This window comes from Leucoraja erinacea, chromosome 26 (assembly GCF_028641065.1).
Source record: "Leucoraja erinacea ecotype New England chromosome 26, Leri_hhj_1, whole genome shotgun sequence".
NCBI lineage: Eukaryota > Metazoa > Chordata > Chondrichthyes > Rajiformes > Rajidae > Leucoraja > Leucoraja erinaceus.
In genome coordinates, this window is record NC_073402.1 from 29525755 (window position 1) to 29543594 (window position 17840).

The window sequence follows — 17840 nt, forward strand, 5'->3', positions numbered from 1 at the left end:
CTGAACGGAAACCTCTGGAGACTTTGCGCCCCACCCGAGGTTTCCGTGCGGTTCCCGGAGGTTGCAGGTGGTTGCCGGAGGTTGCAGGTAGTGGAAGCAGGTAGGGAGACTGACAAAAACCTCCGGGAACCGCACGGAAACCTTGGGTGGGGCGCAAAGTCTCCAGAGGTTTCCGTTCAGGTTTCCTAAGTGGGACAGACAGGGGCATTAGAGTGTTTGAGAGTGCGTGGGAATGAACGGCAGATGCTGGTTGACACACAAAATGCTGGAGTAACTCAGCGGGACGGGCAGCATCTCTGGAGGGAAGGAATCGGGTCGAAACTCTTCTTCAGACTCAGGCTGGGCTTCCTCCATTGTCAAAGTGGGATGGGAGTTAACATTGATGCCTAAACTTCAACAAAGGTTGTGATGCAACGGCAGTGGACATCCTTCACAAATCCATAATGCACTCCACAAGTTAGCGCTCAGTGGAACTAATAGAATATATTCCCCATGCAAAGAAAAACCACACGCACAACATTGCCTATCCAAATAAATGTGTAAAAATGATCTTGTGCTGCTACTATGAATGCTAAAACATTCACATAACGTTAATGTCGTCGGGATTGTGAAAGATTTAAGAAGGAACTGCAGATGCTGGAAAAATCGAAGGTAGTCAAAAATGCTGGAGAAACTCAGCGGGTGAGGCAGCATCTATGGAGCGAAGGAATAGGTGACGTTTCGTCCCGAAACGTCACCTATTCCTTCGCTCCATAGACGCTGCCTCACCCGCTGAGTTTCTCCAGAATTTTTGTCTACCTGGGATAGTGAAAGAACTCCTTTGATCAAAGTGATCACAGTGGCTTCCACCAGCACAGGCACCAAGCACTCCCAGGGGACTCCTTTAAAATGTCCCTGCTTTCTCTCCCACATTTAAGTGCGTCAGTTATTCTCGATCACGCTCCATTTTCATCAACATTGCAATTAACGGATAATTCCAAAGGCGTTTCATTTGTCTAATTTTTCCAATTTGGATTTTATATGTTGCACCTTCCTCAGCTCCATTATGGGCGGCGCGGTGATGCAGCGGGTAGAGCTGCTGCCTCACGGCGCCGGAGACCTGGGTTCGATCCCGACCACGGGTGCTGTCTGTGCGGAGTTTGCACGTTCTCCCCGTGACCTGCGTGGGTTTTCCCCGGGTGCTCCGGTTTCATCCTACAGGTTGAACGCTGGTCACCGCAGGAGGTTGAATATATTATAGATAAAAATGTTAATATTTTAATTTGATAATTTTGCTTAAGTGTTTTTTTAATTGTTTGAGCTTTCCACCTTCCCTTGTAAATTGAACATTTGTTTAAAAATCTAATTAAAAAAACCTTCCCGGGAAAAAAAAAGGACATGCAGGTTGAACGCTGGCCACTGTGGAAGGTCAAATGTATTGTTGATAAAAATGTTAATATTTTAATTTGATAACTTTCTTTTTAAAATGCCAATATTGGCAAACTTTGATCTTGTGACTACTTTGTATTTTTGTCTATTCTGAATAAAAGCATTTTGTAGTGAATTTAAAAAAAAGGACATGCAGGTTGGCACAAAATGCTGGAGTAACTCCGGGGGGTTAGGAAGCATCTGTGGAAAAAAGGAATAGGTGACGTTTCGGGTTGAGGCCCTTGTTCACGCTGAGATTCAGGGGAGAGGGAAAATCGAGGTATGATAAGGTGCAGGAGAGAGTTTCATTTGCTGGTTTGAGCTGAAGATCTGGTGTAACTCTGCGGGTCAGGCAGCATCTGTGGAGAAAAGGAATAGGTGACGTTTCAGATCGGGTCTGAAGAAGGGTCTTGACCCAAAACGTCACCTATTCCTTTACCCCATCGATGCTGTCTGACCCGCTGAGGTTTTGTGTGTATCTTCGGTAGGAAAAGGTACAAGCTTGTTGGTAAAATTGTACACACTGTCCCCTCGTTTGTAGGATAGCGCTTGTCCAAGTGGGATCGCTGGTCGGCACGGACTCGGTGGGCTGAAGGGCCTGTTTCTGCGCTGTACCTCTGAAGTCTAAAGTCTGAAAGTCAGGCAGCGTGTGTGGAGGATGCTGATTGTGGACGATCAGCCATGATCACATTGAATGGCGGTGCTGGTTCGAAGGGCCGAATGGCCTACTCCTGCATCGATTGTCTATTGGAATGGACAGACAACATTTCCGCGCTGCGTCTAAAACCTCTAAAGGCGCTCCTGTGGTCAAAATGCGAGACTCTCTCCGTCTCCCAAGCAATCGCCACCCGTGCAACGTTCAACCGCTTGTTTGAAATGCGATGAGTAAATAATGTCGCAGAGGCTGCACACTGGCCCCGCAGCCAAGTGTCAAGCGTGCAAGTCAACGGCAAATGTCAGAACCGTGTGAGTTGCAAGTCGTTTTACTGCTGGATTCTTAATCCTCCCTTTTGAAAAGTATTAAACTTGACATTTATGTGTGTACGCAGCCTTTCCATGTCTCTTTCAATAAACTCACCGCAGCTATGATCAGTTTTAACAATGTACAAATTGTTATATATTATTCAGATGTAGCTTTAATGCTGCAAAACTATTAAATCTGAGGTTGGTCCCCTGTTCAACTTGCATTGAGACTAGATTACAAATGAATGCATATCCCGTCTTGGAGTCTTAAGTTTATCTTGATGCAGTCTGGCTGCTTGGAATCAGCTGCAAATGCGTGAAAATTGAGCATTGGAGCAAGGAGGCCCTACTGCAGTTGTACGGGGCTCTGGTGAGACCACACCTGGAGTATTGCGTGCAGTTTTGGTCTCCTAATTTGAGGAAGGACATTCTTGCTATTGAGGGAGTGCAGCGTAGGTTTACCAGGTTAATTCCCGGGATGGCCGGACTGACATATGATGAAAGATTGGGTCGACTGGGCTTGTATTTGCTGGAATTTAGAAGGATGAGAGGGGATTCTTATAGAAACATATTACATTCTTAAGGGATTGGGCAGGCTAGATGCAGGAAAAAATGTTCCCGATGTTGGGGGAGTCCAGAACCAGGGGTCACAGTTTAAGAATAAAGGGTAGGCCATTTAGAACGGAGATGAGGAAAAAACAGAGAGTTGTGAATCTGTGGAATTCTCTGCCACAGAAGGTAGTGGAGGCCAATTCACTGGATGTTTTCAAGAGAGAGTTAGATTTAGCTCTTCAGGCTAACGGAATCAAGTACTGATTTTGGATGATCAGCCATGATCATATTGAATGGCGGTGCTGGCTCGAAGGGCTGAAAGGTCTACTCCTGCACCTATTTTCTATGTTTCTATGTTTCTAAAATAGGATTTCAACTGCATTGAAGCATAAAGGACTGTATTGGAAAATCTAACATTTCACTGCATTGAGTTACATGTTATAATATCGGAATAACAACATCAATAGGTTAATTAGAATATTGCAACATTTAAGAAACAGTTAGACAGGTACGTGGATAGGACAGGTTTGGAGGGATATGGACCAAACGCGGACAGGTGGGACTAGTGTAGCTGGGGCATGTTGGCCGGTGATGGCAAGATGGGCCGAAGGGCCTGTTTCCACGCTGTATATGTGGTGTTTGTACACTCTCCCTGTGACTGCGTGGGTTTTCTCCGGGTGCTCTGGTTTCCTCCCACACTCCAAACTTGTAGGCTAATTGTCCTCTGTAAATTGTCCTGAGTGTGTCGGACAGAACTTAAGGGGTTGGACAGGCTAGATGCAGGAAGATTGTTCCCGATGTTGGGGAAGTCCAGAACAAGGGTTCACACAGTTTAAGGATAAGAGGGAAATCTTTTAGGACCGAGATGAGAAAAACATTTTTCACACAGAGAGTGGTGGATCTCTGGAATTCTCTGCTACAGAAGATAGTTTGAGGCCACAGTTCATTGGCTATATTTAAGAGGGAGTTAGATGTGGCCCTTGTGGCTAAAGGGATCAGGGGGTATGGAGAGAAGGCAGGTACAGGATACTGAGTTGGATGATCAGCCATGATCATATTGAATGGCGGTGCAGGCTCGACGGGCCGAATGGCCTCTACTCCTGCACCTATTGTCTATGTATCTAACTAGTGTCGCCTCTGTTGCCTGACCTGCTGTATGTTTCCAGCACTTTCTGGCAACACACTCATCTCCCTGCTACCTTCAGGTAGAAGGTACAGGAGCCTGAAGACTGCAACAACCAGGTTCAGGAATAGCTACTTCCCCACAGCCATCAGGCTATTAAACCTGGCTCGGACAAAACTCTGATCATTAATAACCCATTATCTGTTATCTGCACTTTCTCAGTTTATTTATTCATGTGTGTATATATTTATACAATGGTATATGGACACACTGATCTGTTCTGTATTCAATGCCTACTATGTTCTGTTGCGCTGAAGCAAAGCAAGACTTTCATTGTCCTATCAGGGACACATGACAATAAACTCACTTGAACTTGAACTTGTTTTTTATCCAATTTATGCTGTATCTTAGATAGACACAAAAATGCTGGAGTAACTCAGCGGGTTAGACGGCATCTCTGGAGAAAAGAAATAGGTGACATTTCTTCCGACATGAAACGTCACCCATTCCTTCTCTTCAGAGATGCTGCCTGTCCCGCTGAGTTACTCCAGCATTTTGTGTTTGTCTTGGGTTTAAACCAGCATCTGCAGTTCCTTCTTACACATACTGTATCTTTCATGACTACTCAGGTTGCTGTTCAAACATTCCCTGTTGTAATGCTTGAAGCAAGACAACAAACCTCTGTGTAGTAAACCCCTAGAGAGGCAATGTAATAAAGATCAGATAATCCGTGTCAGTGATATTTACCAAAGGATAAAAATTGGGCAGGACAACCTCAAGAACGTTATTGAGCGATCATTCTTTTTTTTTAATAAAATGTGCGCCTCTATTAAAAGGGAAGTTAATAACATACAAATTTTACAACGCAATAATCATGTTGATATTACCAAATAGTGCATCAGAATTACTTATTAATAATACCTTGAAATAGCAGAGAAGAGAACTTGGTTTAGTGTGGAGTGTGGGAGGAAAGCGGAGATCCCGGAGAAAACCCACGCAGGTCACGGGGAGGAGGTGCAAACTCCGTACAGACAGCGCCCGTGGTTAGGGACGGCAGCAGCTCCACCGCTGATCCACCGTGCCGCCCAGAGAACGCTGGCCAAGTGTTATGGATTTCAGAGGGTATATTTCATTGGGCTAAAGGTCTTCCAGTAACTGTTGTGTGTCTGTGGGAAGAGTAAGAGTAATTAAGTTAATTGGCCAAGTATTCACATACAAGGAATTTGTCGGTAGAGTAGCTGCCTCACAGCGCTAGTTCGACCCTGACCACAGGAGCTGTCTGCACGGAGTTTGCACGTTCTCCTGTGACCTGCGTGTGTTTCCTCCGAGATCTTCGGTTTCCTCCCACACCCCAAAGACGTGCAGGTTTGTAGATTAATTGGCTTGGTGTAAATATAAATCTATCCCTAGTGGGTCAAAGTCAAAGTCAAAGTCAATTTTATTCGTCACATGCATCCGAAGGTGCAGTGAAATGAATTTGCCAGCAGCGATACGCTAAAAAAGAACACACAACACACGATAGAATTTAACACAAACATCCACCACAGCATTCTTCACTGGAGTGGAAGTCAACAAAGTTCAGCCAGTCCTTCGCCTTTGTTCACCCGTGGTCGGGTCCATCAACCCTCCATAGTCGCCGTTACGGACAGCCCAATGAACAGGCCCTCTCGTCGGGATGATCCAAACTCTGACATCGGGACGGTCAAACACTCTCCGCAGCTTGGGGTGTAGGATAGTGTTAACGTGCGGTGATAGCTGGCCAGTGCGGGCTCGGTGCCTGTTTCCGCGCTGTATCTCTAAAACTAAAAACTAAAGACATACGTAATGACGAAACAATGAAAGTGTATTGAATTGAACATCAGTTAACATACTCAAGCAGTTGCATTTACAATGCATTCAGTTTCATGGGTCAAAAGGCCAATTCCTCAGTGGATTAAAATATATAGTTTTTGAGCTGAAATGTGAATATTTAATGATATTAAGTTTAGTGTTTATTATAGCAAAATGTTTTCCAAAATTTGTATATCTCGAGTGTGAGAGGAAGGTCAGTAATTCCATTGTCAATAGGCACAAAACATTTGCAAAAATTAGTTGAAAACACTATCATTCCGAATTAGTATTCCAATCGCACAAAGGCTGATTGTTTAAGAGTTGGCTGCTTGTTTGTATTTACTGTGAAAATATATAATAGTCATAGAGAGATGCAGCGTGGAAACAGGCCCTTCGGCCCAATTTGCCAACAGGTCCCAGCTACACTAGTCCCACCTGCCTGTATTTGTCCCATATCCCTCCAAACCTGGCCTATCCAATTACCTGTCTTACTGCTTTTTAAACATTGGGATAGTCCCAGCCTCAACTACCTCCTCTGGCAGCTTGTTCCATACACCCACCGCCCTTTGTGTGAAAAAGTTCCTATTAAATAATTTCCCCTCCACCTTAAACCTATGTCCTCTGGTCCTCGATTCACCTACTCTGGGCAAGAGACTCTGTGCATCTGCCCGATCTATTCCTCTCATGATTTTATACACCTCTATAAGATCACCCCTCATCCCCCTGCGCTCCAAGGAATAGATTCCCAGCCTGGCTCAGCCTTCACTGCAGCTCAGAGACCTCTAGTCCTGGCAACACCCTCGTAAAAGTGACAATTTTTCGAAATACTGTTCCCAGTTTCAATTAAAGGAAAGCTCTCTGTCTCAATTCTAATCTTTTCCAGTCAAGTTATGGCAAAGAAATGTGAATAATTAATAAATTAGCATATGAATAATTCATTTTCCCAATGCTGGGATTACTAGAATGCCATTTTTATCATTATTAAGAATACACAGCATAATAAATGCTGGCTGGGATTACAAAATCATCATCTGCCACTCCACACAAATTTGTATCCACTGGTGATTTAGATATTATATCTTTTTACACACAATTTTCACGATTCATTTTGCTTTGCTTTCTAGCTATGATAAAATTGCAAAAGGAACGAGGGTTTACAATGAAGATAAAACATTAAACAAAATCAATAATACAAGAGGCTTCATGACAAAAAGCCATTTCTGTCTCCTCACCCTGTCATTTGCTGTTATTTTAACAAAAACTGATAGTATTTTATGCTGCGTGCCTTGGGACGAGAAATGGCTGGTGAAAACTCACACCCAGAGCAAATTCCTGAGCACTTGTCATAAAACAGTTCAGGTGTGCAAGCCTGTGTTATATGTTTACACTGCCTTGTACATGTAACCATATCTGGAGATAAATTAATCTGTCATTACTGGTAAACATTGACATGCTTGTGGCTTTGACTAGTGACACCACTGTCACGTCAGAAGTATCAGGATGCTGTACTTCTCCGTACACTGTGCTGGTAATTTTCCTTTGAAATTTTCTTCTCAACTACCAGAGTGTGGACCTCTTTTGGCACATGCTGGTCTGTGCTTAGTTCATAAGTTCGTAAGTTTCAGGTCAGGTCGGGGTGAGTTTCCCCACCCCCCCCCCCCCCCCCCCCCCCCCCCTCCCCTGCCACGGGTACCACATACTTGCTCTATGGCCGGCCATAGTTGGCAACTAAACCATCTCCCCCACCTGGTTTGCCAGGTGAGGGGAGGGGGGGGGCTGCGGACCCCCAGCAGGACCAAAAACAAGTCCTGTCAAAGGGCAGATGAGCTTCTAGCGAGCCAACGGCCATCCACACTTCAGTGGAAGTTGCAATCGCTGTCGTATGTAGCATTGTAAGGAATGATGACAAAAGCACACACACACACACACACACACACACACACACACACACACACACACACACACACACACACACACACACACACACCACACACACACACACACACACACACACACACACACACACACACACACACACACCAAAATCCTATATTTCCAGCGGCGGAAGTCAAGTAATCCCTGCATTTCCTCTCTCTCCATCCCACCCAACGCCACCTAGTCGACCTACTCGTTCCACCGTACGCCTGCCTGTATCCCTTCACCTCTTCCCCAGCCAACAATGGGCTTATAGAAACATAGAAACAGAAATTAGGTGCAGGAGTAGGCCATTCGCCCCTTCGAGCCTGCACCGCCATTCAATATGATCATGGTTGATCATCCAACTCAGTATCCCGTACCTGCCTTCTCTCCATACTCCCTGATCCCCTTAGCCACAAGGGCCACATCTAACTCCCTCTTAAATATAGCCAATGAACTGGCCTCAACTACCCTCTGTGGCAGAGAGTTCCAGAGATTCACCACTCTCTGTGTGAAAAAAGTTCTTCTCATCTCGGTTTTAAAGGATTCCCCCCTTATCCTTAAGCTGTGACCCCTTGTCCTGGACTTCCCCAACATCGGGAACAATCTTCCTGCATCTAGCCTGTCCAACCCCTTAAGAATTTTGTAAGTTTCTATAAGATCCCCTCTCAATCTCCTAAATTCTAGAGAGTATAAACCAAGTCTATCCAGTCTTTCTTCATAAGACAGTCCTGACATCCCAGGAATCAGTCTGATGAACCTTCTCTGCACTCCCTCTATGGCAATAATGTCCTTCCTCAGATTTGGAGACCAAAACTGTACGCAATACTCCAGGTGTGGTCTCACCAAGACCCTGTACAACTGCAGTAGAACCTCCCTGCTCCTATACTCAAATCCTTTTGCTATGAAAGCTAACATACCATTTGCTTTCTTCACTGCCTGCTGCACCTGCATGCCTACTTTCAATGACTGGTGTACCATGACACCCAGGTCTCGTTGCATCTCCCCCTTTCCCAATCGGCCACCATTTAGATAATAGTCTGCTTTCCCGTTTTTGCCACCAAAATGGATAACCTCACATTTATACGGGTTCCACCCTTACTTGATCATCTGTTCCTGGCCCTGATTTACTCTACTCCACCACTCGATCATGGCTGATCTATCTTTCAATCTCAACCCCATTCTCCTTTCTTCACCCCGTCTACTTTGACACCTTTACTAATCACCAACCTATCAGTCTCTGCTTTAAATGCACCCAATGACTTGGCCTCCACTGCCGTCTGCGGCAATTAATTCAGCAGATTGATTGTTTGTAATGTGTATTGTCTGATCTTCATCCACTCATCCTGTCTGATGATTATTGTTGATAGTTTTTAACTCTGCTACAGACTTTGGAAGTGAATGCCACAATCATTTAATTATGTGAAGCATCAGGAAGCATTTCTAACCTTTTATCCTTTGACGGCACACTGTTATATCACGCTGTGTCATTCTAATAAGTTAACTTTGTGTTTAGTAAGAAAGTCATGTTGATGTTATTGCACAACTGAAAATTGCTGCTACATCAGGACTCCAGCAACTCCAGTTACACCCTGACCGTGGATGATGCCAGTCTAGAGACCTGCACACATCTTCTGCACCTTCTCTGGCTTTCTCCCGGGTGCTCCAGTTTGGTTTGGTTGGGCTGGGTTGGGTTGGATTGGATTAAACATAGAAACATAGAAATTAGGTGCAGGAGTAGGCCATCCAGCCCTTCGAGCCTGCACCGCCATCCAATATGATCATGGCTGATCATTCAACTCAGTATCCCGTACCTGCCTTCTCTCCATACCCCCTGATCCCCTTAGCCACAAGGGCCACATCTAACTCCCTCTTAAATATAGCCAATGAACTGGCCTCAACTACCTTCTGTGGCAGAGAGTTCCACAGATTCACCACTCTCTGTGTGAACAATGTTTTCCTCATCTCGGTCCTAAAGGAATTCCCCCTTATCCTTAAACTGTGACCTCTTGTCCTGGACTTCCCCAACATCAGGAACAATCTTTCTGCATCTAGCCTGTCCAACCCCTTAGGAATTTTGTAAGTTTCTATAAGATCCCCTCTCAATCTCCTAAATTCTAGCGAGTACAAACCGAGGCTATCCAGTCTTTCCTCTTATGAAAGTCCTGACATCCCAGGAATCAGTCTGGTGAACCTAGTTGGGTTGGAGTTGGGTTGAGTTAGGTTGGTTTGGGTGAGGTTGGGTTGGGTTGGGTATGGTATGGTTTGGTTTGATTTAGTTTAGTTTATTGTCATGTGTACCGAGGTATAGAGAAAAGCTTTTTTGTTTCATGCTATACAGTCGTCAGAAAGACTATACAATAATGATTGCAATAAAGCCATCCACAGTGTACAGATACAGTATAAAGGGAATAAATGTTTAATGCAAGATAATGTCCAGCAAAATCCGATTAAAGATAGTCCGAGGGTCTCCAATGAGGTAGATGGAAGGTCAGGACCACTCTCTAGATGGTGAGAGGACGGTTCAGTTGCCTGATATCTGCTGGGAAGAAACTGCCCGTGAATCTGGTGGTCATCGCTCGTCAGAAGTTTACAGTGGAATAATCAGTAGGATTGTGAAAATAACGTTAAAATTCTTCACACAACTTTGTGTGATCTAAGCCCTGAAACTTCAAACAGTGAACTGTCACGGGTGGATTTCTGAGGGTCAATTATCCATTGAACACACTGAATTATCTACCTGTTTCGTAACCTCTCGTTAGATTTATTCTTTTCACGGGAAGCGGTGATACAGTGGGGCCCTGGCAGCCACAAAATCAGCTCCGCACACCTCCTTTAAACTTTGTCCTTCTCACCTTAAAGCCGTGTCCTCCAGGCCCAGTGGCACAGCAGTAGAGTTGCTCCCTTACAGCACTGGAGACTCAGGTTCGATCCTGACTGCGGGTGCTGTCTGTGTGGAGTTTGCACGTTCTCCGTGTGACTGTGGGTGGGTTTTCTCCGGGTGCTCCGGTTACCTCCCACACTGCAAAGACGCACAGGTTTGTAGGTTAATTGGCTTCTGTGAATTGTCCCTGTAAACGGTGTGTTGGACAGTGCTAGTATACGGGTGATCATTGGTCTGCATGCTCGAGGGGCCGAATGGCCTGTTTCCACTCTGTATCTCCAAATTGAACTAAACTCCCACCTGCTCACTCCACCAGCCCCCGCCCCCTCCCGCCCCAATCAGTCTGAACAAGGGTCCTGACTCGAAAGGTCACCTATCCATGTTCTCCAGAGATGCTACCAAACTCGCTTTTAGTTTAGTTTAGAGATACACAACCGAATAGAGATACTGCCCACTGAGTCCGTGCCGACCAGCGATCCCCGCACACTTACACTCCCCGACACACACAAGGCACAATTTACTGTTATACCAAACCAATTAGCCGACAAACCTGTCCGGGCAGCTGGAGAAAACCCAGGCAGGTCACGGGGAGAACGTACAGATTCCGTACAGACAGCACCCGTAGTCAGGATCGAACCCGGGTCTCTGGCGCTGTAAGGCAGCAACTCTACCGCTGTGCCATCGTGTCACCCTAGTTACTGCTGAGTTACTCCAGGACTCTGTGTGTCTTTTGAAATTGACATCAGGCTTCCGTTCATCAGTTCATAAGTGATAGGACCATTCGGCCCATCAAGTCTACTCCGCCATTCAATCACGGCTGATCTACCTCTCCCTCCTAACCCCATTCTCCTGCCTCCCCCCCCCCCACAACCTCTGACACCCGCACTAATCAAGAATCCATTTATCTCTGCCTTACAAATATCCATTGACTTGGCAATGAATTCCACAGATTCTGACTAAAGATATTGCTCCTCATCTCCTTCCTAAAGGAAACTCCCTTAATTCTGAGGCTGTGTCCTCTGGTCCTAGGCTGTACCACCAGTGGAAACACCCTCTCCACATCCACTCTGTCCAGGCTTTTCACGATTCTGTAAAGTTTCAATGAGGTTCCCCCACCTCACCCTTCCAAACTCTAGCGAGTATGGGCCCAGTGCCGTCCCAGTGCCGTCAAACGCTCATCATTGTCCGTTAAACCACCGATCCCTGGGACCATTCCCGTAAACCTCCTCTGGGCTCTCTCCAGCGCCAGGACATCCTTCCTCCGATACGGGCCCCCAAATGCTTCATGGAATATTTAGCTCCAATCTTTCCCCAATTGAGCGCCTTTCACTTCCTTCACATAGAAACATAGAAACATAGAAATTAGGTGCAGGAGTATGCCATTCGGCCCTTCGAGCCTGCACCGCCATTCAATATGATCATGGCTGATCATCCAACTCAGTATCCCGTACCTGCCTTCTCTCCATACCCTCTGATCCCCTTAGCCACAAGGGCCACATCTAACTCCCTCTTAAATATAGCCAATGAACTGTGGCCTCAACTACCCTCTGCGGCAGAGAGTTCCAGAGACTCACCACTCTCTGTGTGAAAAAAGTTCTTCTCATCTCGGTTTTAAAGGATTTCCCCCTTATCCTTAAGCTGTGACCCCTTGTCCTGGACTTCCCCAACATTGGGAGCAATCTTCCTGCATCTAGCCTGTCCAACCCCTTAAGAATTTTGGAAGTTTCTATAAGATCCCCCCTCAATCTCCTAACTCAATCCTAACAATCACAGCGGGAGACTCATGAACATGGGGTCTGATCAGGATTCACACTGCATCAGCCTATAACATTAAATTAACAACAACAACAAAAATATGCTTATGAGTTGTAATTTAGTGAGCAATCAAGCGTAATTGCCAGCGCAAAAACAAACGATTAGGATGCTGCAGTCTCTCTGGGTGTGTGGTGGGATGTGATGTTCTGTGCTTCAGGCTAGTGTGTCAGATGGGAATGGCAGGTGGCGTTCCGTATGTACACCTCGGTTCACCTACTAATCTGCAGTCTGAATTGCAACTGTCCGAATGCTAAATTAATTACACCCCTAAAGGCGTTCTCATTGTTAATGACTCTGCTCCGAGAAGATGATCAGCCTAGCAGGGATTAACATGCCCTACATTGTGGGATGAGACTCATGGAGACATTTCACTTGGTTAAGAAAGAACTGCAGATGCTGGTAAAATGGAAGGCAGACACAAAACGCTGGAGTGAAGCCTCTGTCCCACTTTCCCGAGTTACTCCCGAATTCTCCCGAGTTTTCCTCTTGATTCAAACTCGGAGATGCCGGCCGTAGGTACTCGGGGCTATTTATTTTACTCGTGGATATTTTTCAACATGTTGAAAAAACGTCCCGACCGACCTGATGCCCCGCGTACATACGGCTGGCGTTACGAGCCGCTACGAAATATCTACGGACTCTGACAGCCTCCTACCGACTCACTACGGACATTCTCCGAGTTTGAATCAAGGGGAAAACTCGGGAATATTCGTGAGTAGCTCGGGAAAGTGGGTCAGGCCCTTTACTCAGCGGGTGAGACAGCATCTATGGAGAGAAGGAATTGGCGACGTTTCGGGTCTGAAGAAGGGTCTCGACCCGAAACGTCGCCAATTCCTTCTCTCCATCGATGCTGCCTCACCCGCTGAGACAGTTTACTTCCTCCCCATACCCCGATGGCAGCTGACAGGGCTTGGAATCCCCATACCTTCTCGTTCAAGTCTCTCACGAACATGCACACAGAAGCTCCCACACGCACACGGTGATAGAAAATAGACCATCGGGTTTTAGAAATATTCATGCACAATGTTGGCCAACCACTTAATCCAGCTATTCACTGTACCTCGGTACAGGTGACAATAATCAACTCAACTCAGCTAAACTAAACTAAACTAAACTAAACTAAATTAAACAAATAAATAGCCCCAGAGGGGTAGAAGGGTCCCAACTAGAAACGTCACCTATCCACCTTCTCCAAAGATGCTGCCTGACCCGCTGTGTATTTTATCAATTTTTTTCTGGAAACTGGCATCTACAGTTTAGTTTAGAGATACAGCGCAGAAACAGGCCCTTTCATCCCACCGGGTCCGCGCCGACCAGCGACCCCCGCACATTAACACCATCCTATACGCACTAGGGAAAGGTTTTTTAAACATTTACAAAGCCAATTAACGTATTTGGAGTGCATGTCTTTGAAGTGTCGGAGGAAACCGAAGATCTCGGAGAAAACCCACGAAGGTCACGGGGAGAACGTGCAAACTCCGTACAGACAGCGCCCGTAGTCAGGATCGAACCCGGGTCTCCGGCGCTGCGTTCGCTGTAAGGCAGCAACTCTACCCGCTGCGCCACCCTGCTGCCAGTTCCTTGTGTCTACCATGCTGCATCACTATGTTAGATACCTGGGTGTGATCTTCATCTCGGATCCTGTCTGTGTGGAGTTTGCATGTTCTCCCTGTGACCACGTGGGTTTGCTCCAGGTGCTCCGGATTCCTCCCACATGCCAAAGACGTGCGGGTTTGTAGGTTTGGTGACCTCTGCAAATTGACCCGAATGTGTAGGGAGGGGACGTGCAAGTGGGATAGCATAAACAGGTGATCGATGGTCGGCATGGATATGATGGGCCAAATGGCCTGTTCTTTTTCATCAATGAATCAAAAACGTTATTGGGTGTTATTTGGTCTTTGGCAGGGCTTGTAATTTAGTTGCCTTCTTTGTAAGATACAGGCACATTAAACTGAAGATCTTGGTTTACAAACTAAGACAATATAATGTTTTACCATGGTAGACAGATGGAACTGCAGATGCTGGTTTGCAAACAAAAAATATATAAAATGCTGGAGTAACTCAGCAGGTCAGGCAGCATCTATGGAGCTACGGAAATAGGCAACGTTTTGGGCCGAAACCCATAAGGGTTTCGGCCCGAAACGTTGCCTATTTCCAGAAGGATTTCGGCCCGAAACGTTGCCTATTACCTTAGCTCCATAGATGCTGCTGCACCATAACTCAGCGGGTCAGGCAGCATCTATGGAGCTAAGGAAATAGGCAACGTTTCGGGCCAAAACCCTTCTGGGTTTTGGCCCGAAACGTTGCCTATTTCCAGAAGGATTTCAGCCTGAAACGTTGCCTATTTCCTTAGCTCCATAGATGCTGCTGCACCATAACTCAGCGGGTCAGGCAGCATCTGTGAAGAACATGGATAGGTGACGTTTCACAGAGTGCTGGAGTAACTCAGCGGGTGCAGCAGCATCTGTGAAGAACATGGATAGGTGACGTTTCACAGAGTGCTGGAGTAACTCAGCGGGTCAGGCAGCATCTGTGGAGAACATGGATAGGTGACGTTTCATGTCGGGACTCGTCTGAAGATCTTTTTCTTGAAATGTGATTATGTTTGACATTTGTAGAGATTGGGAAATGTTGAAATCTTCTCGCAGAAGTAGCTCAATGTCTCCAGAAAGACATCGATTAACTATACGAGACTGGATTGCCCTTTCGTACTGTTAGTCTGTCAATAAAACTATAATCCCATCCTCCTTACTAATGCAAGCACTGTATTGTCGCCTCTTGCCGAAGCAAAAAGCACATGCAAAAAGCATCCTTTCCCGACCACGGGTGCTGTCTGTAGGGAGTTTGTACGTTCTCCCCATGACCTGCGTGGGTTTTCTCCAGGTGCTCTGGTTTCCTCCTACACGCCTGTCGAAATGATCAGACTCACACATAGTGATTAGAATCCATAGTCTTTTATTAGCAACTCTGCGGAGGAAACACTAGGTGCTTTCATCTCCAGGCATTCAGCTCGTCTAACTAGAGAGAGGGAGAGGAAACTCACTATCAAGCCTGTGGGTGGATCAGCAGCGTGAGTGACATAGTGCGTGACTTTTTCCCGATGTTGGGGAAGTCCAGAACAAGGGGTCACAGTTTAAGGATAAGGGGGAAGTCTTTTAGGACCGAGATGAGAATTTTTTTTTTTTCACACAGAGAGTGGTGAATCTGTGGAATTCTCTGCCACAGAAGGTAGTTGAGTCCACAGTTCATTGGATATATTTAAGAGGGAGTTAGATGTGGCCCTTGTGGCTAGAGGGATCAGGGGGTATGGAGAGAAGGCAGGTACAGGATACTGAGTTGGATGATCAGCCATGATCATATTGAATGGCGGTGCAGGCTCGAAGGGCAGAATGGCCTACTCCTGCACCTGTTGTCTATGTTTCTATGTTTCTATAAGGAATGTGATGTGCGCATAATCTGTGTGGTAACATATATATATATACTACTAACACACTAATCTACAATGCCCAAGACCTACAGGTTTGTAGGTCAAGTGGCTTGGTGTAGATATAATTATACCTGATGTGTGTATTATTATTACAGCGGGAGTGTGCGGGGATTGTTGGTCGGCGTGGACGGGGTGCGCCGGTTTGCACGCTGTATCTGTAAACTAAACTAATCTAAATAAGTGGGGTGACTGCAATGCATAGAAACATAGACAATAGGTGCAGGAGTAGGCCATTCGGCCCTTCGAGTCTGCACCACCATTCAATATGATCATGGCTGATCATCCAACTCAGTATCCCATCCCTGCCTTCTCTCCATACCCCCTCATCCCTTTAGCCACAAGGGCCACATCTAACTCCCTCTTAAATATAGCTAATGAACTGTGGCCTCAACTACCTTCTGTGGCAGAGAGTTCCAGAGATTCACCACTCTCTGTGTGAAAAATGTTTTTCTCATCTCGGTCCTAAAGGATTTCCCCTCTACCCTTAAACTGTGACCCCTTGTTCTGGACTTCCCCAACATCGGGAACAATCTTCCTGCATCTAGCCTGTCCAACCCCTTAAGAATTTTGTACGTTTCTATAAGATCCCCCCTCAATCTTCTAAATTTTAACGAGTACAAGCCGAGTCTATCCAGTCTCTCTTCATATGAAAGTCCTGCCATCCCAGGAATCAGTCTGGTGAACCTTCTCTGTACTCCCTCTATGGCTCCACTTGTTTGACCAACGCATAAAGTGCCGCCTGGCTTGGACGCCCTCTTGGCTGGGAAGTTGCTTCATTCAACCCAAGCCTTCGATTTACATTTCATGGCTCTTGAACAGGTTTTGAACATAATGTTTTTTTCAAATTCCCAGTTGCAAGTGTGGTAAGCGGAGAAGATTAACACTTGCAGAAGGAGCAAAGGCTTTCATCAATAGGTTTTTCATCTGCTTTGAGAAAGAAGAGGGATATTGCTTGCATCATGAGCTCAATCAAATATTGACCTAGTGTTCCACATTGCAACATATATGATTATTCACGTCTTTAGATTCCGATTAGAAGCATTTGATAGATCTACCATCAGACGGATATATTATATGTTGACATATTTATTAATCCAACTTGACATTTCTGACTAGGCATAATTCTTCATCCGTTTTGAAACACCAAAGGGGCTTTCTTTTATCCAGCACATAATCTGCATAAATTAATGCTAATATACTAATTTGTATATCACAATATTGCTCAGTTAGTTTTCTGCAGTTGCAAGCGGCACGGTGGCGCAGCGGTAGAATCGCCGCCCCACAGCGCCAGGGACCCAGGTCTGATCCTGACCACGGGTGCTGTCTGTACGCAGTTTGAACATTCTCCCCGTGAACCATGTGGGTTTTCTCCGGACGCTCCGGTTTCCTCCCACATTCCAAAAAGATGAACAGGTTTGTAGGTTAATTGGCTTGGAATAATTGTAAATTGTCCCTAGTGTGTGTGTGGGATAGTGTTTGTCTGCGGGGATCGCTGGACGACGCCGACTCGATGGGCCGAAGGGCCTGTTTCCTCGTTTTATCTCCCAACCAAACTAAATCATACAACCAAGGCTATTCATTGAAAGGTTAAATTATTCCAATTGAAGGTCAGTTCAAATGCACTTAAAAGCTTCAGAATTGTTTGGTTCTTTGTGCTAAATTTCAAAATGTGATAAGATTGCTCCAACCTTTTTAAGAAATGTTAGATTCCAAGAAACAACACTGTCTCATTTTCATTTTATGCATTTTGAAAGGAGGCTTTCCGGAATATTCTTATCTCTTTCTGATTGACAAATGTCATCTTAGAAAAATCCAAGCGTGACTCATAATTGTTGAATGTTAATTCTTAAGGATGTAATTTG